At 45.7% G+C, this 22,890-nt stretch overlaps 1 protein-coding gene across 2 annotated transcripts in view; it reads right to left on the reverse strand.

Moving 5' to 3' along the window:
* LOC124609704 (proton-coupled amino acid transporter-like protein pathetic) overlaps positions 1-22,890 on the reverse strand; it is a 328,159-nt gene that overhangs the window by 139,064 nt on the left and 166,205 nt on the right. The window lies entirely within an intron of this gene.

Genomic DNA, 22,890 nt, shown 5'->3' on the forward strand with positions numbered 1-22,890 from the left:
CATAGGAATTTATCATTTTATGCACATCTACATATATCCTAGGCAAACAGCTGTAAAGTGCGTGGGAGACAGTATTTACCGCTACAACCTGTTGGCGTTTTTCACCGTTGCAATTGTGTATGAGGGAATGACTGCTTAAATGCCCCTGTGAGCACTGTATAGTTTAATCTTGTCTATGCGGCACCTACTAGAGAGATACTTAGTGAGCTGAAGAGTATCTGTAGCGTCCTGACGTAATACTGCTTCCTGAAATTTGTAAGTAGGCTTTCACGGGATAAACGATGCATGTCGTCAAGCGTCTGCCAATTAAGATTTTCCATACATCGTTGTCACAGAGAGTCTAAGAAGCTTGTAAGGGTGTTGCAGGGAGGGTTGTGCTAAGAAGTAATTGTTAAGAAAGAATTCGATACGTTGTGCCGTTTCCGAGTTAATAAGCACTAAAGTCAGCAAATCACGCCATTGCGTGCGCAGATTCAAGCGACCCGCCTTTGGTTTCCTAAAACCGAACAAGAGAGCGATACAAAATTGGAATGGGACGGTAGTAACGGTCGGGCCAAAGACGAGCAGTCTTGTGCACTATCATCTACGCTACGAGAATATCTAACACTAATTGTATCTGGCTGGTCGCTGTAATTTTCTCGCGCAAGGATCTGATTGGCTAACGTAAATGCTAATTAAGACGGAAACGGCACAACGTACTGAATTATTTTCTTAATTGTGATTTCTCAGCACAACCTACCCTGCAAGACCCTTAGACGCTTTTCAGACTGTTTCTAACAACACTGTACAAGGTGGTTTCGACTAACTTCGAGGAGCTGTAGACGGTGTCTTGAGGAACAAAATGAGGATAGGAACCCCTGTACGGAAAAGACATCCACCGATGCTTCAGAGAGGCTGTACGCGCCGGTGCCTATAGCTTCGACACACTGTAGTGCCATATGCACTGAAGAGCAAAAAACTTGGTACACCTGCCTAATATCGTGTAGTGCCCCCGCGAGCACGCAAAACTGCCGCTACACGACGTGGCACGGAGTCGACTAATGCCTAAAGTGGTGCTGAATGGAACTGACACCATGAATCCTGCTGGTGGCCAGCGGAATTGTTTGAACTCAGGAGAGTATTCCTGGAGCTACTATGTAGCAATTCTGGACGTCTGTAATGTCGCATTGTCCTGCTGGAACTGCCCAAGCCCGTCGGAATACGCAATGGACTTAAATGAGTGCAGGTGATGTGACAGGATGCTTATGTACGTGTCACCTCTCAGAGACGTATCTACACGTATCACGTGTTCCACATCACTCCAACTGCACACGTCTCATGCCATTACAGAGTCTCCACCAGCTGGAATAGTCCCCTGCTGACATGCAAGGTCCACGGATTCATGACGTTGTCTCTATACGCGTACTCGTCCATCCGATCGATCCAATTTGAAACGAGACTCGTCCGGCCGCGCAACATGTTTCCACTCACCAACAGTACAACGTCTGTATTGACGGGCCGAGGCGAGGCGTAAAGCTTTGTATCGTGCACTCATCAAGGGTACACGAGTGGGTCTTTGGCTCCAAAAGGCCGTATCGATGATGTTTCGTTGAATGGTTCGCACGCTGACACTTGTTGATGGCCTACCATTGAAATCTGCAGCAATTTGCGGAAGGGCTGCATTTCTGTCACGTTGAATGATTCTCTTCAATCATCGTTGGTCCCGTTCTTGCACAAGACTAATTCGGAACAGTTCTGTCGAAAGGTATCGTAAAATTTCTCTTAAAAATCATTTTGTTTGTAACGCAAAATAAACTGACGCTTTCCATCGACAATAGGCGTCGCATTAAAGACGTGATGGGCAATATTTGTTTGGGGTAACTCCAGCTACGCATTCCAAAATCTAAGTCGCAAATATCTGTAGAAACCGCAGAGAAAATGCGCATATTGATTCTTAGCAAGGACACCGAACACACAAAATTAATAACTGGCAAACAGCGTAAATGAATCCAGTATCAACATACTGAAAATGCAGAAAATTCGATTCTCAGATGAGAATCACTTTGACTCACAAAACTACAGAATACATCATAGGAAACCAGCCACAAACATTTCAGGCAGAAACAGGACTTAGTAATAGATTTCACCTCATTTTCACAAAAAACAGCAACACTCACGATACGATCTGGTGAAAAATGACTATGCACTTAGCAACGTAGATGTTCCACAAATAATTATAAGAAGAAAAATCTGCAGATGATAGAAGAATTCTGGGAAGATCTGAAAGAAATGATCAAAATCCCCACGAAGCACGTGAAAGTATTACTAGGAGATATTAGAGCCCAGTTTGGCGGGGAAAGAAAATTCAGAGACACAATAAGAAAATACAAGGCTCGCAAGAAAACAAAGATGGATGTTTGTATGTATGTACACTACAGGCCATTAAAAATGCTACACCAGGAAGAAATGCAGACGATAAACGGGTATTCATTGGACAAATATATTTTACTAGATCTGACATGTAATTACATTTTAACGCAATTTGGGTGCACAGATCCTGAGAAATCAGTACCCAGAACAACCTCCTCTGGCAGTAATAACGGCCTTGATACGCCTGGGCATTGAGTCAAACAGAGCTTGGATGGCGTGTACAGGTACAGCTGTCCATGCAGCTTCAACACGATACCACAGTTCATCAAGAGTAATGGCTGGCATATTGTGACGAGCCAGTTTCTCGGCCACCATTGACCAGATGTTATCAATTGGTGAGAGATTTGGAGAATGTGCTGGACAGGGCAGCAGTTGAACATTTTCTGGATCCAGAAAGGCCCGTACAGGACCTGCAACGTGCGGTCGTGCATTATCCTGCTGAAATGTAGGGTTTCGCAGGGATCGAATGAAGGGTAGAGCCACGGGTTGTAACACATCTGAAATGTAACGTCCACTGTTCAAAGTGCCATCAATGCGAAAAGAGGTGACCGACACGTGTAACGAGTGGCACCCCATACCATCACGCCGGGTGATACGCCAGTATGGCGATGACGAATACACGCTTCTAATGTGTGTTCACCGCGATGTCGCCAAACACGGATGCGACCATCATGATGCTGTAAACAGAACCGGATTCATCCGAAAAAATGATGTTTTACCATTCGTGCACCCACGTTCGTCGTTGATTACACCATCGCAGGCGCTCCTGTCTGTGATGCAGCGTCAAGGGTAAACGCAGCCACGGTCTCCGAGCTGATAGTCCATGCTGCTGCAAACGTCGTCGAACTTCTCGTGCATATGGTTGTTGTCTTGCAAACGTCCCCATCTGTTGACGTGGCTGCACGATCCGTTACAGCCATGCGGATAAGATCTCGACTGCTAGAGATACGAGGCCGTTGCGATCCAGCACGGCGTTCCTTATTACCCTCCTGAACTCACCGATTCCATATTCTGCTAACAGTCATTGGATCTCGACGCGAGCAGCAATTTCGCGATACGATAAACCGCAATCGCGATAGGCTACAATCCGACCATCATCAAAATCGGAAACGTGATCATACGCATTTCTCCTCCTTGCACGAGGCATCACAACAACGTTTCACCAGGCAACGCCGGTCAACTGCTGTTTGTGTATGAGAAATCAGTTGGAAACATTCCTCATGTCAACACGTTGTAGGTGTCCCCACCGGCGTCAACCTTGTGTGAATGCTCTGAAAAGCTAATCATTTACATATCACAGCATCTTCTTCCTGTCGGTTAAATTTCGCGTCCGTAGCACGTCATCTTCGTGGTGTAGCAGTTTTAATGTCCAGTAGTGTGTGTATGTATGCAGGTATGTGTGTGTGTGTGAGTGTGTGTGTGTGTGTGTGTGTGTGTGTGTGTGTGTGTGTGTGTGTTTTCCACATCTCTTATTGAGTTCAACTAAAAGTGGTACACATACCACTTATAGTATGGAAAAAATCAGTGTAGTGGTAAGAGCCACCTAGCACCCTTGGAGTGGATATACATAGGATGTCGTCAGAGAGAGGGGAGAGGAGGAGGATATGGATAGACAGAGGATGGAGGAGGAATATAAGGATAGAAAGAGGGACAGTGGAGATGGAAATAGAGAGGAGAGGAAGATATTAACTGAGAGAGGGTTAGGAAGAGATGGACAGACACTTGAGGAGGAAGCAATCTACAGAGAGAGACTGAGGGTAGGAATTGTTGGACAGAACGAAAGGATAAGGAGAAGATGGAAAGAGAGAGGGGAGAAGGAGAGTATAGGCAGAGACAGTTAGGGGAGGGGGGAGATCGACAGAGAGTGGGGGAGATGGAGCAGATGGACAGAGAGAGGGGAAGGAGGAGATGGATAGAGAGAGAAGAAGGAGGAGATAGTCACAAGGAGGTGCAGGAGGAGGTAAACAGAGAGAGACAGTATGTGAAGAGATGGAAAGAACGAGGGGTCGAGTGAGAGATGGACAGAGAGTGGGGGGGATGTGGAGATTGGCAGTGAGAGTGGGGTGAGGAGATTGAGGGAAAGATAGAGAGAGAGGAGAATGAGGAGATGGACGGAGAGTGGGGGGAAGAGGAGACGGTCAGAGGTAGGGGAATGAGTAGGTAGATAGAAAGACAAGGATGAACATATCCAGGGGAAGAGTAGGAGATAGACAGAGGTGCGTTGACGAGGTTGACAGAGAGAGGGGGATGAGGAGGAGATGGACAGAGAGAAGAAGGAGGAGATTGACAAAGGATGGGGGAGGAGGAGGACTGATAGAAGGGAGAAGAGGAGATGGTCTGTTAGCGACAGATGCACAAAGCAATGGCATCGACATATCCTCTACAGAGGGGGCAGTGACGTCTACAGTGAGTCGGCATGTAAATCATCCTACTTACATCAATGCATAACATTATAGCCAGTTATTAAGTAATCGTCACAGACGCAGCTCTTCAGTCTGTTTCTTGTTCGCCTCTTTGATCGAATTACTTTTAAAGTTCAGTTACCCAATGACGGAAACAGACATGGCCTCCAGTTAGTGGGACTCCTTGGATTTGTTGTAATTCTGAGGTGCTTTTTAGGAGGATCGAAGAAAAGGCGAATATACGGTAAAATTACAACTTGTTGTTTAATGTCATCACATTAGCAGCTCCAGGTAAATGATTTTGTTAATGGTAATAGACACGGGAGACGTTAAAATGTTACAGAAAATTAAATCTACTATAGTAGTTTATAAGAAAAAAACATTAGAAAGAAACATTACAAAGATGTATATAAATACCGATCAAAATATTTATTTGCTTATTTATTTACCCTTGTGAAATTAGGACCGTCAACCCCCTCTTATATTAAATCAGCCATCCTACGTGTTTTACATTACGCTAACCAGGTAAAACAAATTTAGAAAATAAAAATTACAATCGTAGAGATAACACTAAAATACACACACACAATTTATACTCGTACAGCGAACGGAATACCTGTAACATAGGTGCAGATTGATTATCGCTGGTGATTGGCAGCAGGTCAAGTGCTATAAATTTGAATCGTTCTGTTAAGTCGCTGATAATAACATATCGTTATCGGTGTTAATATTGGATCACAGAGATTAGTGGGTAAGCGTAGAATAGTGTGTCAACATTGTATGAATTTTCCGATCTGTCGACTGGAGTCCGTGGTGCACGCTCATGAGAAAGTAATGTGAGAAAAGGAATGGAAAAACTGCAGAAAACCATAAATCTGGGTGACGGGACAGGGAGACGACGACCCGTCCTCTAGAGTGCCATACAGTAACCACTGCGCCGCTTCACTCAGTCGCACGTGGCATATGACATTCACTTTGCCCGTACAAGCTTACTTAATGGAAGGAGAAAGAAAAAAACTGAAAATAACAGCGACATGTGTTAGAGACAAATATCATCCGACTGACAGAAGAAGCGAATGAGAAAGGACGTTGGGATTGAGAGTCAGTGGGAGGGGTAAGGGCAAGTAAAAATACAGAGATGCGTAACAGTCTGTTCGTTTCTTATTTACGTCGTCTTGTTGCTTCGCCTGCAAAAAAAAAAAAAAAAAAAAAAAAAGTGTTTAGCACAGATGCACGAATCTTTTTGCGAGCAGATCTCCTATAGCGTGTTAATCATTTCGGCAAGCAGAACGATCCATCCCGAATAAATTGGTTTATGACGTAGCGCGTAGCGTGGACGGCAACGGCGATGTGGCTGACTTACAAAGTTGTCTTGTTGCAGGCTCATTCTCTCTGAGCTACCTACTGCCATTACAGACATAACAGAATTAAATGAAAATTTTGATTTCTCGAAATATGGTGCCTCAATGAAAAAAGATTACACACAGTATTTACTTATTCTTATTTGCACATAAGTCTAAAATTACGTTCTCTTGAAGCACTATTGCTACAATTTATGGTAGATTGTGAAGCTCGAACTGATGTTAATTTTGGAGAACATGTTGCATATTAAGTAGCCCCTTGTAGCAAAAAACAGTATTTACTGCGATTGTTTCATCTAATAACATAATTCATTTTTGTTACGTAGTCAAATTGCTAGATCGTAAGTTACATCCTCCCTACTCTTCTTTACTGAAAACTACGAATTTTTGTTGTAATTAAAATAAAGAAACTTATTTCTGGATGTAATTAGGTGGAATGACTAAAAATAAAGTACAGAAAGAATGATTTCACTAACACATACTCTATCGAGTATTTTGACTTCCTTCACAATGCTTTATTTTGCTTTCACGGTTGGTGAATTCCTATTCCGTGCTTATTAAGAGGTCCCCAGATTTGATTTTAAGTCTCTTGTGAAAATTATAGTTTGATGTGGAATGCAAACGATGGCGCAAACCACCGACAGAACGAAACTATCAAGGAAAAGAAAAATAATTCGAATCAGAGAAGATCGGAACCAAAACATTTTGATATGTTGTCTGATACCTTAACTCAACCAATGAGCTACAACCATACGAAGTGGCCGGCCGGAGTGGCCAAGCGGTTCTAGGCGCTACAGTCTGAAACCGCGCGACCGCTACGATCGCAGGTTCGAATCCTGTCCCGGGCATGGATGTATGTGATGTCCTTAGATTAGTTAGGTTTAAGTAGTTCCAAGTTATAGGGGACTGATGACCTCAGAAGTTAAGTCCCATAGTGCTCAGAGCCATTTGAACCATACGAAATGTTATCGGCCAGTTGTTGCCTGCTTCCGAGATCTCAGCTAGTGTGTTGATCGTGGATCCCGGTCCCGACCCGTGCATTGGCACTGATGTGGGTGTTAAATGTGCTGTCACTGTATGTGTTCCACGTCGACTAAGAGTATTCAGATACGAAGACGAATATTTGTGTCTTCTAATTGTACCAACCAAAAATATTCTCGAAATAAATTAGAGTACACTAATGAATTAAAACTTACCTACTAATTAGTGTGTCATGGGCCACCTCTGGATTGGAATATTACAGCAATTCTGCGTGGCATGGATTAGACAAGTTCTCGATAGGTTTCTAAAGGTATACTCGTATTGCAACATTTCTCGTAAGTTATGAGCTGGTGGTTTGTGGGCTGGCATCCATTAGCGTCCCAGAAGTGTTCCATCTGGTTCAGAACAGGAGAATGTGTTGGGCAAGACATTAACGTGAGTTCACTATCATGCACCTTAAATCACTGTACTATGATTTCGACCTTGTGGCAAGGACAGTTGTGCTGCCGGAAGATGCTATCGCCGTCGCGGAAGAACCCAGCAAAAACAGATGCAGGTAGTCAACAGTAACGTTCACTAGCTCACAGCTACCATGGTGACTTCGACTATTACCGCAGGTCCCATGGAGGTCCAAGTGACTGTCCTCCATAGCGTAATACTGCTCCCACCGAGCTGTGTACTGGGGTGGTGTATGTTTCGGGCAGCCGTTACGATTCATTCGACGGGGCGACACGTTTCCATTGATCCACTGTGCAATCGCGACGATCCCGTGCCCTCTGCAATCGTAATTGACGGGACTGTTGAGTCAGTATGGGAACGCGTAGGGTCGTGTACTGCAGAGACCTGCGTTCAACAATGTGCGCTGAACGGTACGGTCTGAAACACTTTTAAGGGTACGCTCACAACCTTCGAATAGTAAGTTGCGCATTGTGCATGGCCACAAGATTTGACAGATGCTAATATCTGCTGTTTATCTTGAACTGTACATTAACTCATCTGCTGTATTTCTAGCCTTAGATATATTACATTTTGTACTTTATTGCAGACAGTGGTCCTTACCTCCGCAAAACTGTTACATACTAAAAGTGTTTTCTGTCAATATACGTGTAACTCTGTAAACTTTGTTTTGGCTTCTGGCTGGAACACCAATACACCGATTTCGCCTTTTTATGGATGCATTAATGGATACTAAATTACGCATGTATTGTTATACACTCCTGGAAATTGAAATAAGAACACCGTGAATTCATTGTCCCAGGAAGGGGAAACTTTATTGACACATTCCTGGGGTCAGATACATCACATGATCACACTGACAGAACCACAGGCACATAGACACAGGCAACAGAGCATGCACAATGTTGGCACTAGTACAGTGTATATCCACATTTCGCAGCAATGCAGGCTGCTATTCTCCCATGGAGACGATCGTAGAGATGCTGGATGTAGTCCTGTGGAACGGCTTGCCATGCCATTTCCACCTGGCGCCTCAGTTGGACCAGCGTTCGTGCTGGACGTGCAGACCGCGTGAGACGACGCTTCATCCAGTCCCAAACATGCTCAATGGGGGACAGATCCGGAGATCTTGCTGGCCAGGGTAGTTGACTTACACCTTCTAGAGCACGTTGGGTGGCACGGGATACATGCGGACGTGCATTGTCCTGTTGGAACAGCAAGTTCCCTTGCCGGTCTAGGAATGGTAGAACGATGGGTTCGATGACGGTTTGGATGTACCGTGCACTACTCAGTGTCCCCTAGACGATCACCAGTGGTGTACAGCCAGTGTAGGAGATCGCTCCCCACACCATGATGCCGGGTGTTGGCCCTGTGTGCCTCGGTCGTATGCAGTCCTGATTGTGGCGCTCACCTGCACGGCGCCAAACACGCATACGACCATCATTGGCACCAAGGCAGAAGCGACTCTCATCGCTGAAGACGACACGTCTCCATTCGTCCCTCCATTCACGCCTGTCGCGACACCACTGGAGGCGGGCTGCACGATGTTGGGGCGTGAGCGGAAGACGGCCTAACGGTGTGCGGGGCCGTAGCCCAGCTTCATGGAGACGGTTGCGAATGGTCCTCGCCGATACCCCAGGAGCAACAGTGTCCCTAATTTGCTGGGAAGTGGCGGTGTGGTCCCCTACGGCACTGCGTAAGATCCTACGGTCTTGGCGCGCATCCGTGCGTCGCTGCGGTCCGGTCCCAGGTCGACGGGCACGTGCACCTTCCGCCGACCACTGGCGACAACATCGATGTACTGTGGAGACCTCACGCCCCACGTGTTGAGCAATTCGGCGGTACGTCCACCCGGCCTCCCGCATGCCCACTATACGCCCTCGCTCAAAGTCCGTCAACTGCACATACGGTTCACGTCCACGCTGTCGCGGCATGCTACCAGTGTTAAAGACTGCGATGGAGCTCCGTATGCCACGGCAAACTGGCTGACACTGACGGCGGCGGTGCACAAATGCTGCGCAGCTAGCGCCATTCGACGGCCAACACCGCGGTTCCTGGTGTGTCTGCTGTGCCGTGTGTGTGATCATTGCTTGTACAGCCCTCTAGCAGTGTCCGGAGCAAGTATGGTGGGTCTGACACACCGGTGTCAATGTGTTCTTTTTTCCATTTCCAGGAGTGTATGTTCACTTATTTTAATTACATTTTTATACATTGATTCTACACTGAAGAGTCAAAGAAACTGGTAATGGCATGCGTATTCACATACAGAGATATGTAAACAGGCAGAATACAGCGCTGTGGTCGGCAACGCCTATATAAGACCAGTGTCTGGCGCAGTTGTTAGATCGGTTACTGCTGCTATAATGGCAGGTTATCAAGAATTAAGTGAGTTTGGACGTAGTGTTATACTCGGCGCACCAGCGATGGGACACAGCATCTCCGAGGTAGCGGTAAAGTGGGGATCTTCCCGTACGACCATTTCACGAGTGTACCGTGAATATTAGGAATCCGGTAAAACAGCAAATCTCCGACATCGCCGCGGCCGGAAAAAGATCCAGCAAGAACGGGACCAAAGACGACTGAAGAGAATCGTTCAATGTGACAGAACTGCAACCCTTCCGCAAATTGCTACAGATTTAAATGCTGGGCCGTCAACAAGTGTCAGCGAGCGAACCATTCAACGAAACATCATCGCTACAGGCTTTCGGAGCCGAAGGCCCACTCGTGTACACTTGATGACTGCACGATACAAGGCTTTACGCGTCGCCTGGGCCCGTCGACACAGACATTGGACTGTTGATGACTGGAAACGTATCGCGAGGTCGGACGAGACCCGTTTCAAATAGTACTGTACGGGTATGGAGACAACCTCATGAATCCATGGTCCCTGTATCTCAGCACGGGAATGTTCAAGCTGATGGAGGCTCTTTAATTTTCACTGAAGTCATAATGATGTCTTCCATTTCATCCTATTTGCTGGTCCACTTATTTGATTTCTTGTCTTTCTCGAAATCTATCACACTCATTCTAGTCACTCCATTCTACAATTATGTCAATGACACGATGATGGTCCACTGTGCTACGCCGATTCCTGAAAGCCAGCTTGTTCCTTCACCTGAGCAAGTCCTGTTGTTTCTTTATATGGGGCTGCGGTAATTTTAGTGAATATCTTTGACACTGCGGAGAGGAGGCTGAGATGTGTATAGTTGTTTTACATTTTTTTCCATTTATTTTCTGAGGACATAGAGCAGTTATAGCACTGTTCTTGTTTTGGGCGATATCATCCTCTGCATATCTTCTGAAAACGCATTTTTTCCAATTCCTTTTGCATTACTTTCCCTCCAACTTTATCCAGTCTTTTACAGACGCCTTTTCTTTCTACACACCTCTAGTGATGTCCGTCTCTAACCATCTCGTCATCAATGCGTTTCTGACTCATCTCTACACCTACGCCTCTACTTGGCAAGCCACCCTACGATTTATGGCGGATGGTAATTTCATGTACCACTATCTCTTCTCCTTTCCTGTTCCAGTCACGGATGATTCCGGGAAGAAAACTTCTTATTAAGCCCATCTATGAGCTCAAAAGTCTCGTTTTTGTGGATAGACTACACTTCTGAGGTTTCTTCCAGTGAATCACTTTTAATATTTTATGCGGTTATTCCACTTCAGATCGCTCCGAATGCATACTCCGAGATGTTTCATGGGTTTAACTTTTATAGTGTTTTTTCGGCAGTCGTTTAGTGAAACAACTGGAATCTTTCCGCATATTTATGTTATCAAGTTTTCATTTTATCTTCTTACATCCTCTAGAAGACATTTCCGAAAATTTTTGTTTAACTGGGTGTGGTATATCATGTTCGTACTATCGTTTGCTTGAAAATCTCACATTCTCTTTAATAGTTTCTATCTTCCTTTGAGATTTTCTTTCCTTTTTCCTTCTCCGTATATGCAACACGTTTGCTGTTTACATAATTACTATTCTTAAATAATTGTCTCTTTCATCCGTATCTATTTAACCTTCTTTTTTATAAGGGGTTAAACTTTATGCTTAATTTAATATGGCGTATATCATTATTTTTAAATATATTTTCATAATATTCGTTTTTGAGTTAACGTCTGAAGAATCTGATTCTTTCTCGCTTTGAATCTATTTTTACTCGAAATCCGCGACCACTCGCAGTTTAAAAGTGTTTTAGGACCGTTATATACTGTAAATTATTTTATAGTCCATTTCCTTTTTTTTTTCCAACTGTATTCTCCTTCTGACAGAATTTATTATGAACATAATTTCATCTTGATAAATTCTGCTATTGTAAGACCTTCGCTGTTTCTGTTGTCGTTTATGAAATTTCTCATAGAAGAATCAGTTTTTAGTTTATGTCCTACTTTCGCATTAAAATCCCCCATTACATTCTTATAATGGTGTTTGCTGTCGCTTGTCTGTTTCTGTGACTCTTCATAGATGTGTACCTTTCGATCAGAATTTGGGAACGTTGATACATAGAGCCCGTTTATTTTTAAAACTAGTGCTACTATTCTCCTTCATATACTTCAATTTATGTAATACTGTTTTTAATTTTCTTATTTACAATAAAGGGTGTACTTAAGTTTCCACAGAGCAATGTTCTGCTGCAGTAAAAGATACGTCCTTATTCTTATTCTTTTACTCTTCGCTCTCGCCGGTAATTCGATTATATCTCATTTGATCTTATTTAATCAGTCCATGTTTAGAGACAGTAACAGCAGTACTGTGCGGCGGAGAGTGCAATGCATACTTCATATACTAGACAGGAATTCTGTGACTGTTTGCATGATCTGGCATCTTTGCGAATGGTGAAAATATGGTCCTTATGACCTGTTCTGTATCTCCAGCAAATTAACGATTAGAGCGTAATGTTTGTCGTTACGAGCAAATTTACGTTGAAGCTTTTATAGTTTCCTTCAGGAGTGACGTTTAGCTACGGACGACAGCGCACTTGCTTCCACGCCAGTGGACTACAATTACCGGAGGCTGCTAGCGTCCTACATGAGCAAAATGCGGAAAGGAAAGCAACGTATGAAAGCACCACTTACTTCATGTGAAATAAAATCTGAAATAAAAGGCTCATTAAAGTCGGTACATATGTGACTAGATAATTTGGATGAAACAATACTTTACTTTCGACATTGGCTACAACTGTTTCGACATACTTATAACATCTAGTAAGTCGTCATAAGCATGTACTCATGACGCAGAACCACAGCGACTGAATCCGTACTAGTAGGTGCTTACCAAATGCCGTATAACAAAGCAAGTTCCGCGTTTTGGCCCAGACGGACCAAGTGGGGCGAACCGACCGCCGCGTCATCCTTTACCAATGGGGTCATTCAGATGTGGTTTGGAATAAATGCCCTATAGAGAGTATTTGAAATACACTACCTGACAAAACAGTGAAGCATGCAGAAGAGGAGAAAGAAGCGGATTGAAACTTCATGGGTTGAGAGGGTATGTGATGTTATTCCAGTGATTTCAAAATCGAATCAAATTTACAAAGAACTTGGCAGTACGAGCCCACTTATCACTGTGCCGTTGCAACTCCTCCAGCCTGGATGCACTCACTGATTCAGTCGGGAAAGGTGACATAAAGACGTTGTATCTTCTCCTAAGACAAGCTGGCCAACAACTGTTGTAACTGGTCCTTGATATCCTGGATGTGGCACTGGGAGGAGGTTCACGTCCTAGATGGTCCCACACTTGTTCTATTGGGACAGATCTGTGGATCTGCCTGGCCAAGGCAGGACCTCAATACGATGTACATAGTTCTTAGAGACATGTACCATGTGTGGACAAGCATTGTCCTATTGGAAACTGGCATCATGATACTGTCGCATGAGAGATAACTAAGCCGCCGCGGTGGCCGTGCGGTTAGGGCGCTCCAGTCCGGAACCGCGTGACTGCTACGGTCGCAGGTTCGAATCCTGCCTCGGGCATGGATGTGGGTGATGTCCTTAGGTTAGTTAGGTTTAAGTAGTTCTAAGTTCTAGGGGATTGATGACCTCAGATGTTAAGTCCCATAGTGCTCAGAGCCATTTGAACCAGAGATAACTAATGGGGACTCAGGATGTCAGTGACGTACGATATGCCGTCACAGTTCCCTCAGACACTATCAGCCGTGACCTGAAGTCATGCCCAATGGTTTCCCACATCAGGAGTGCCTCTCCGAAACATTGGAAAAATGGGACGCCTGCCAGGTCGCCGTAATACTCACGGACGATGGTCATCCAGGCTACTGTAAAACCACAGCTCATAGCTGAACAGAATGAGACGCCATTCATCTTCAGCCCATACTTCTCGGACGCGGGATCACTGCAAATGCAGCCGTTGGTGCTAACGGTAGCCTACGCGTGGGACGGTAACTTCCTAATCCAGTTGCTGCTAGTCTCTGACCAATGGTGCGGCACGACATATATGTGAGGGCTTTACGATGTGCTTAGTGGACAATATGGCGATCCTCCCTCATGGTTGTCAGAAGTGGTCAGACGGAATGTTGATGAGTATACCTGCCCTCACGTTCCCATGCTGTCCAGCACTGGGGACTGTCACATCCAAGCGCACCACAGATCTAGATGTTACGCGATTTCACCGGCTAGCCAAATCCACGCCCACAATGCGACCCCTTTCAGACTCTGACACTTGCTGATAACGCTATCTCTCCCGATTACGTGGCATCCCTGTGTCCTGAAAAGTGGTCACTCGGCAGCTCAGACTATTCACGCTCCTTATACACGGTCTCAAGTTGGTAATAGCGTTAAACCCGAATAACACTAACGCACTCTGGTGGCCGTTCTGGTGTCACAGAGATGGCGTGTGCATGTAAGAAGTACTTCACTTTTTGTCAGGCAGAATGTGTTAGAAGTCATGCAGGAAATAGACTTCTATAGTCCCGGTACATTAGGTCCCAGCTACCACCTGTGACACACCAGCAGAGGAGCAAGTTACATATTTGACTTAATCCGTGTTTTTTATCAGTTTAATTCTTAAGCTCTTGCATTTTTTTTGTATTTAAGAGGTGTCCAAACGACTCTAAGCACTATGGGACTTAACATCTGAGGTCATCAGACCCCTAGACTTAGAACTACGTAAACCTAACCAACCTAATGACATCAAACACATCCATGCCCGAGGCAGGATTCGAACCTACGACCGTAGCAGCCACGTGGTTCCAGATTGAAGCTTAAGAGGTGTAATCTAGCGTCTTAGTAGCTTTAAAGTATATATTTTCGCAGTCCGTGGCACAGTTGTCATGTCTTTTAAACGGCCAGCTATGCAGCTCAGTAATGGATAAGCCTCCGTTTGTGACCACCACAACGGTAGCAAGTTACATATTTAACTTTCTCTGTGGGCTTTTATAAGTAATTCCTAAGCTAGGAGTGCTGCGATGGGTGGGGCGTGTACACTCTGTGTAGACACAGAAGGAGCTGGCCACATTTTGCGGATACTATAACACGCTTTTGGTCACGGTCAGCCGTCTTCAGGTTGCTGCCTCGAGGTGTTGCAGTGGCGGAGTATCTGGCGTGTCGCATGGGCCACTGCACGTGTCGCTTGTTTCGCTACAGGCTCTGCTTTCGAGGCACCTTGCAGTGTACCTAACCGACGACCAGCCCTCACAGTAAGGTGAGTGGCTAGTGGTAACGCTTTCATGTCCCTCGAGGCGGACAATTGATGCGGAAGCTGGACGGCTGGCCTTACTCGAACCACGTGAGTGGACAGATGGCCGCTCCACCAGCAGGATCTGAGCTGGCAGACGCAGAGAAGGGTTTGCTAGTTATCAGGAGCTCCAATGTTAGAGGTATTATGGAGCCAGTTAGGGAAATAGCGTCTAGGACCGGAAAAAAAATTCGTCGGGGATGTGGAGGAGGCCCTGCCTGCGGCTCTCGTGCGTGTAGGGTGCAGTCGTCTGCGAGTTGTGGCTCGTGTTGGCGCTAGTGACGACGCCTGTCGCTTGGATTCTGAGGCCATCCTCAGTTCGTATGGGCGGCTGGCAGAGGTGGTGAGGACTGCTGGCCTCTTTTGCGGGGTACAAGCAAATCTTGCAATTTGCAGTATCGTTCCCAGAACGGGGCCTTTGGTTCGAAGCCGAGTAGAGGATCTCAACCAAAGGCTACATTGATTCTGTCATGGTTTTGGCTGCATTTACATTGATTCTGTCATGGTTTTGGCTGCATATTTCTGGACCTGCGTTATCTGGTGAAGGACGCAGCTACTTGGATAGCAGAGCACTTGTGGAATGCACTGAGGTTGTTTTTAATCTAGGCGCTAGTTCGAGGTCCTTTGATGAACGCTCACCAGTCGATACGAAGAGAGCGAAATCTGACCGCGTACAAAGTAAAGGCACTTCGACTTTCAAAATTTTAATAATAAACTGTCGAAGTAATCGTAACAAATTTTCTAAGTTTACTGCCTTCCAGGAAAGCTGTCGAGCTCAAATTATTCTCGGAACCGAGAGCGGGCTGAAATCCGAAGTAGAAAGTTATGCAACAATTAGCGAGATATGGAATGTATACCGAAAAGACAAATTAGACGCCATAGGTGGGGGAGTGTTCATTTCAGTCGACAAAAATATTGTGTCTTTCAAGGTCGAAATTGAGTCTGACTGTGAAGTTACATGGATGCAAGTAACAGGTCTAGGCGAATTCAATTATGTGATGTTTTTTACCAGCCATTGACTGTTTCAGAATAATTCCAGGAAGTCCATCCTCAGTAGCGTGGAAGTACACAGATCATGTAATATTAGTTGGAGGCGTCTTTAATCTGCCGTGTATAGACTGGGACGTCTATGGATTCATTGCAGGTGATACCGATAGGGTGTCTTGTTAAGTACTTCTGAACAAGTTTTCCGAAAACTGTCTTGAGCAGTTAGTTCGACAGCCCACATGCAATAGAAGTATTTTAGACCTTGTAGCTACAAACAGGTCTGACCTTATCGATGGTGTCAGTATAGTGAGAGGGATTAGTGATCATAGCATCACAGTAATGATCGATCTTAAAATTAATAAATCCATAAGAGGCTAGGAGAGAATTTTTGCTAAGAAGAGCAAATAAGTAGTTGTTAGTATCTCTGTTAGATAATGAATGGACATCATTTAGGTCCAATATGATGGACACAGAAGAATTGTGGGCAACGTTTAAACGGACTGTAAATCGCGTTTTGGAGAGTTACGTGCCGAGAAATGGATTAAAGACAGAAGCAACCTACCATGGCTTACTAACAAAATTCGTAAAATACTAAGGAGGCAGAGACTGGTGTACGCTGGGTTCAAAAAAGAACGTACAAGTGACGACAGGTAATAAAAAAGGTCGATGCTAGCAAAAGATCTTGCCGAGAATCCGAGAAAATTCTGCTCGTCTGTAAAATCGCTAAGCGCGTCGAATGTTTTTATCAAGTCACTTGTTGGTCAGTCTGATGTGGCAATAGAAGACAACACAAGGAAATATGAAGTTTTCCATTTTCGTTTTATGAAATCATTCACACAGAAGTACCGTACAAGCTTACCATCGAGTGACCGTCGCACAGACAGCCGTGTGAAGTACATAGTAATAACAATTCTTGGCGTAGAGAAACAGCTGAAAACAGTTAAATCACCAGGTGGGATGGGAAATCAGTTCGGTTTTACAGAGAATACTCTAAGGCGTTGGTCCCTTACTTAGCTTGCATTTATCGCGAATCTCTCGCCCAGCGCAAAGTCCCAGGCGACTGGAAAAAATCGCTGGTGACTCCTGTACGTAAGAAGAGTAAAAGAATGGACACGCAAAATTCTTGAACGTATTCCCAGTTCGAATATAAATAATTTCCTCGAAACGGAAAAGCTTCTGTCCACAAATCAACACGGATACAGAAAGCATCGGTCGTGCGAAGCTCAGCTTGCCCTGTTCTCGCACGGTATCTTTCGAACTATGGATGAAGGGCAACAGGCAGATTCCATGTTCCTAAATTTCCGGGAAGCGTTTGACACGGTGGCCCACTGCAGGCCAACGAAGGCAGTAGCATACGGTTTAGTTTCGCAAATATGTCATTGGTTCGAGAACTTCTTAAGTAATACAACCCAGTACGTTTCCCTCGACGGCGAGTGTTCATTGGAGTGCTCCAGGGAAGTGTGATAGAACTACGCTCATTCTCATATACATAAATAATCTGACAGGCAGGGTGTGCAGCGACCTGCTGCTGTCTGTAGACGACACTGTGGTGTACGGAATGATGTCGTTAAGCGACTGTCGGAGGATACAAGATGACAGACAAAATTTCTAGTTAGTGTGTGGAATGGCAGGTTTCTCAAAAGGAAGAAAAATGTAACTTAATGCAGATGAATGGGAAAAAACCGCATAATCTTCGAATACGGCATTAGTAGTGTGCTGCATGACAAAGTCACGACGATTGAACACCTAGGCATAACGTTGCAAAACGATATGAAATGGAACGAGCACGGCCGGCCGAAGTGGCCGTGCGGTTACAGGCGCTGCAGTTTGGAACCGCAAGACCGCTACGGTCGCAGGTTCGAATCCTGCCTCGGGCATGGATGTTTGTGATGTCCTTAGGTTAGTTAGGTTTAACTAGTTCTAAGTTCTAGGGGACTAATGACCTCAGAAGTTGAGTCCCATAGTGCTCAGAGCCATTTGAACCATTTGAACGAGCACAAAAGAAGTGTAGTACGGAAGACGAATGATCGACTTCGATTTATTGAGCTAATTTTAGGATAGTCTGGTTCGTCTGTTAAGGAGGCAGCCTGTAGGACATTAGAACTTCTCGAGTGTTTGGGATCCTCTCGAAGTCGGGTTAAGGGAAGACATCGAAGCAGTTCAGAGGCGGACTGCTGTATGTGTTACCGGTACGTTCCATTAAATCGCGAGTATTACGGAGATGTTTCATGAACTCAATTGAAAATCCCTGCAGGGAAGATGAAGTTATTTTCAAGGTACACTACTGAGAATATTTCTAGAACCGGCATTTGATACTGGCTGCAGAACGATTTTGCTGTTGCCATCGTACATACGATGATAAGAAAAGAGAAAATTGGGTTCGTACTGAGTCATACAGACTCGCTCTGTTTGCGAGTGGATCAGGAAAGGAAACGACTGGTAGTGGTAGAGGGTAGCCTCTGCCACGCGTCATACGGTGGCCTGTGAAATGTGTACGTGTATGTGGACGTACATCGTAGGAAAGCAATGTGTACAGGGACTCTGAATATAATTAAGTAATTAATAACATCAATTTAGAATATATTCTCCAGTAATGGCCAAGTCCTGTGTGTTTTTTGTATACCGATGGATTCAAATATGAGACTCTGTTGGCTGTGCCTATGAATATAATAAAAATAAAAAGAGATGCCTATTCCAGCTGTCTACAGATGTATCAGTTTACGCTGCGGAACTGTTGGCCGTCGAAAGACCGCAGAGATACAATATGACGATCTAGGTCGATAACATATTAGTAATAGTTCATTCACTCTCCACGTTGCAAACAATAACATAAATTGGCAAGTACAAAGAGAACAACTATCTACCATACGAAACAGCTGTTACTACACTCCTGGAAATTGAAATAAGAACACCGTGAATTCATTGTCCCAGGAAGGGGAAACTTTATTGACACTTACCTGGGGTCAGATACATCACATGATCACACTGACAGAACCACAGGCACATAGACTCAGGCAACAGAGCATGCACAATGTCGGCACTAGTACAGTGTATATCCACCTTTCGCAGCAATGCAGGCTGCTATTCTCCCATGGAGACGATCGTAGAGATGCTGGATGTAGTCCTGTGGAACGGCTTGCCATGCCATTTCCACCTGGCGCTTCAGTTGGACCAGCGTTCGTGCTGGATGTGCAGACCGCGTGAGACGACGCTTCATCCAGTCCCAAACATGCTCAATGGGGGACAGATCCGGAGATCTTGCTGGCCAGGGTAGTTGACTTACACCTTCTAGAGCACGTTGGGTGGCACGGGATACATGCGGACGTGCATTGTCCTGTTGGAACAGCAAGTTCGCTTGCCGGTCTAGGAATGGTAGAACGATGGGTTCGATGACGGTTTGGATGTACCGTGCACTATTCAGTGTCCCCTCGACGATCACCAATGGTGTACGGCCAGTGTAGGAGATCGCTCCCCACACCATGATGCCGGGTGTTGGCCCTGTGTGCCTCGGTCGTATGCAGTCCTGATTGTGGCGCTCACCTGCACGGCGCCAAACACGCATACGACCATCATTGGCACCAAGGCAGAAGCGACTCTCATCGCTGAAGACGACACGTCTCCATTCGTCCCTCCATTCACGCCTGTCGCGACACCACTGGAGGCGGGCTGCACGATGTTGGGGCGTGAGCGGAAGACGGCCTAACGGTGTGGGGGACCGTAGCCCAGCTTCATGGAGGCGGTTGCGAATGGTCCTCGCCGATACCCCAGGAGCAACAGTGTCCCTAATTTGCTGGGAAGTGGCGGTGCGGTCCCCTACGGCACTGCGTAGGATCCTACGGTCTTGGCGTGCATCCGTGCGTAGCTGCGGTCCGGTCCCAGGTCGACGGGCACGTGCACCTTCCGCCGACCACTGGCGACAACATCGATGTACTGTGGAGGCCTCACGCCCCACGTGTTGAGCAATTCGGCGGTACGTCCACCCGGCCTCCCGCATGCCCACTATACGCCCTCGCTCAAAGTCCGTCAACTGCACATACGGTTCACGTCCACGCTGTCGCGGCATGCTACCAGTGTTAAAGACTGCGATGGAGCTCCGTATGCCACGGCAAACTGGCTGACACTGACGGCGGCGGTGCACAAATGCTGCGCAGCTAGCGCCATTCGACGGCCAACACCGCGGTTCCTGGTGTGTCCGCTGTGCCGTGCGTGTGATCATTGCTTGTACAGCCCTCTCGCAGTGTCCGGAGCAAGTATGGTGGGTCTGACACACCGGTGTCAATGTGTTCTTTTTTCCATTTCCAGGAGTGTATATCATCGCCGGCCGCGGTGGTCTAGCGGTTCTAGGCGCTCAGTCCGGAACCGCGCGACTGCTACGGTCGCAGGTTCTAGGGGACATGACCACAGATGTTAAGTCCCACAGTGCTCAGAGCCATTTTGCTACTATATCAGAACTACCAAGAAACGGTACATAGCTGTGATTTGTATTGTCAAGGTGGGGAATGAGAAGGCTGACAAAATGACTAAAACGTAGCTAAGAAAGAAACACAAGAGAGAATCATTCTAAGTGCTGTTGTCACAGTCATGGCTAGCACCGAGTGGAACAAGGAGTGAGAGACCGATGAATGAACAATGGGGCATCGTACGTACAAGTACATCCCATTATACAGAAGGCACAATAGGACAGTGAAAAGTGGGACATTAAACGTAGCTCCAGTGGCGAAAATAACAAGAGACGCTCCATAGTGAGCAGTGCCAAACAAATTCATCCATGGCTGCTACCGACATCTTCATAGTATTTCTGCGGTACCATCGCCACACTGCGACTGTGGTAAGATGCAGTACGTCAACCACATGCTTTCCTCGACACGGATAGGAATCGGACTGGTTACTTGTGAAGTTCGTTAAAATGAACAAGAAGGTCCCTCAAATGCACTGATGCTTCTTGCAGCAATTAATATAAACATTTATACTTTGCTCGTAGTAGCATTCTTAGCATTAAAATATAATCGTTGAGTTTCTATGTGTGTGTGTGAGAGAGAGAGAGATAGAGAGAGAGATAGAGAGAGAGATAGAGAGAAGAGAGAGAGTTTGTGTGTGTTTATTTTGCCTATTTAGAAATTATCCTGATAACCTAAGATACAGAGATCTAATTTATTCATGTGTTATGTCAATATCAATGTAATTTGTGTTTTACATTATTTAGTAAATCGTGGAAACGTAGCCCTTTAAGTCTAAAATGGATTTATTGACTAATATGGGATGGTGTTGTACAAGGTGCATTCAAGTTCTAAGGTCTCCGATTCTTTTTCTAATTAACTACTCACCCGAAATCGATGAAACTGGCGTTACTTCTCGACGTAATCGCCCTGCAGACGTACACATTTTTCACAACGGTGACGCCATGATTCCATGGCAGCGGCGAAGGCTTCTTTAGGAGTCTGTTTTGACCACTGGAAAATCGCTGAGGCAATAGCAGCACGGCTGGTGAATGTGCGGCCACGGAGAGTGTCTTTCATTGTTGGAAAAAGCCAAAAGTCACCAGGAGCGAGGTCAGGTGAGTAGGGAGCATGAGGAATCACTTCAAAGTTGTTATCACGAAGAAACTGTTGCGTAACGTTAGCTCGATGTGCGGGTGCGTTGCCTTGGTGAAACAGCACACGCGCAGCCCTTCCCGGATGTTTTTGTTGCAGTGCAGGAAGGAATTTGTTCTTCAAAACATTTTCGTAGGATGCACCTGTTACCATAGTGTCCTTTGGAACGCAATGGGTAAGGCTTACGCCCTCGCTGTCCCAGAACATGAACACCATCATTTTTTCAGCACTGGCGGTTACCCGAAATTTTTTTGGTGGCGGTGAATCTGTGTGCTTCCATTGAGCTGACTGGTGCTTTGTTTCTGGATTGAAAAATGGCATCCACGTCTCATCCATCGTCACAACCGACGAAAAGAAAGTCCCATTCATGCTGTCGTTGCACGTCAACATTGTTTGGCAACATGCCACACGGGCAGCCATGTGGTCATCCGTCAGCATTCGTGGCACCCACCTGGATGACACTTTTCGCATTTTCAGGTCGTCATGCAGGATTGTGTGCACAGAACCCACAGAGATGCCAACTCTGGAGGCGATCTATTCAACAGTCATTCGGCGATCCCCGAAAACAATTCTCTCCACTTTCTCGATCATGTCGTCAGACCGGCTTGTGCGGGCCCGAGGTTGTTTCGGTTTGTTGTCACACGATGTTCTGCCTTCAATAAACTGTCGCACCCACGAACGCACTTTCGACACATCCATAACTCCATCACCACATGTCTCCTTCAACTGTCGATGAATTTCAATTGGTTTCACACCACGAAAATTCAGAAAACGAATGATTGCACGGTGTTCAAGTAAGGAAAACGTCGCCATTTTAATTATTTAAAACAGTTCTCATTCTCGCCGCTGGCGGTAAAATTCCAGCTGCCGTACGGTGCTGCCATCTCTGGGACGTATTGACAATGAACGTGGCCTCATTTTAAAACAATGCGCATGTTTCTATCTCTTTCCAGTCCGGAGAAAAAAAATCGGTGGCCTTAGAACTTGAATGCACCTCGTACACTGATCACCGA

This window comes from Schistocerca americana, chromosome 1 (genome assembly GCF_021461395.2).
Source record: "Schistocerca americana isolate TAMUIC-IGC-003095 chromosome 1, iqSchAmer2.1, whole genome shotgun sequence".
Classification (NCBI taxonomy): domain Eukaryota; kingdom Metazoa; phylum Arthropoda; class Insecta; order Orthoptera; family Acrididae; genus Schistocerca; species Schistocerca americana.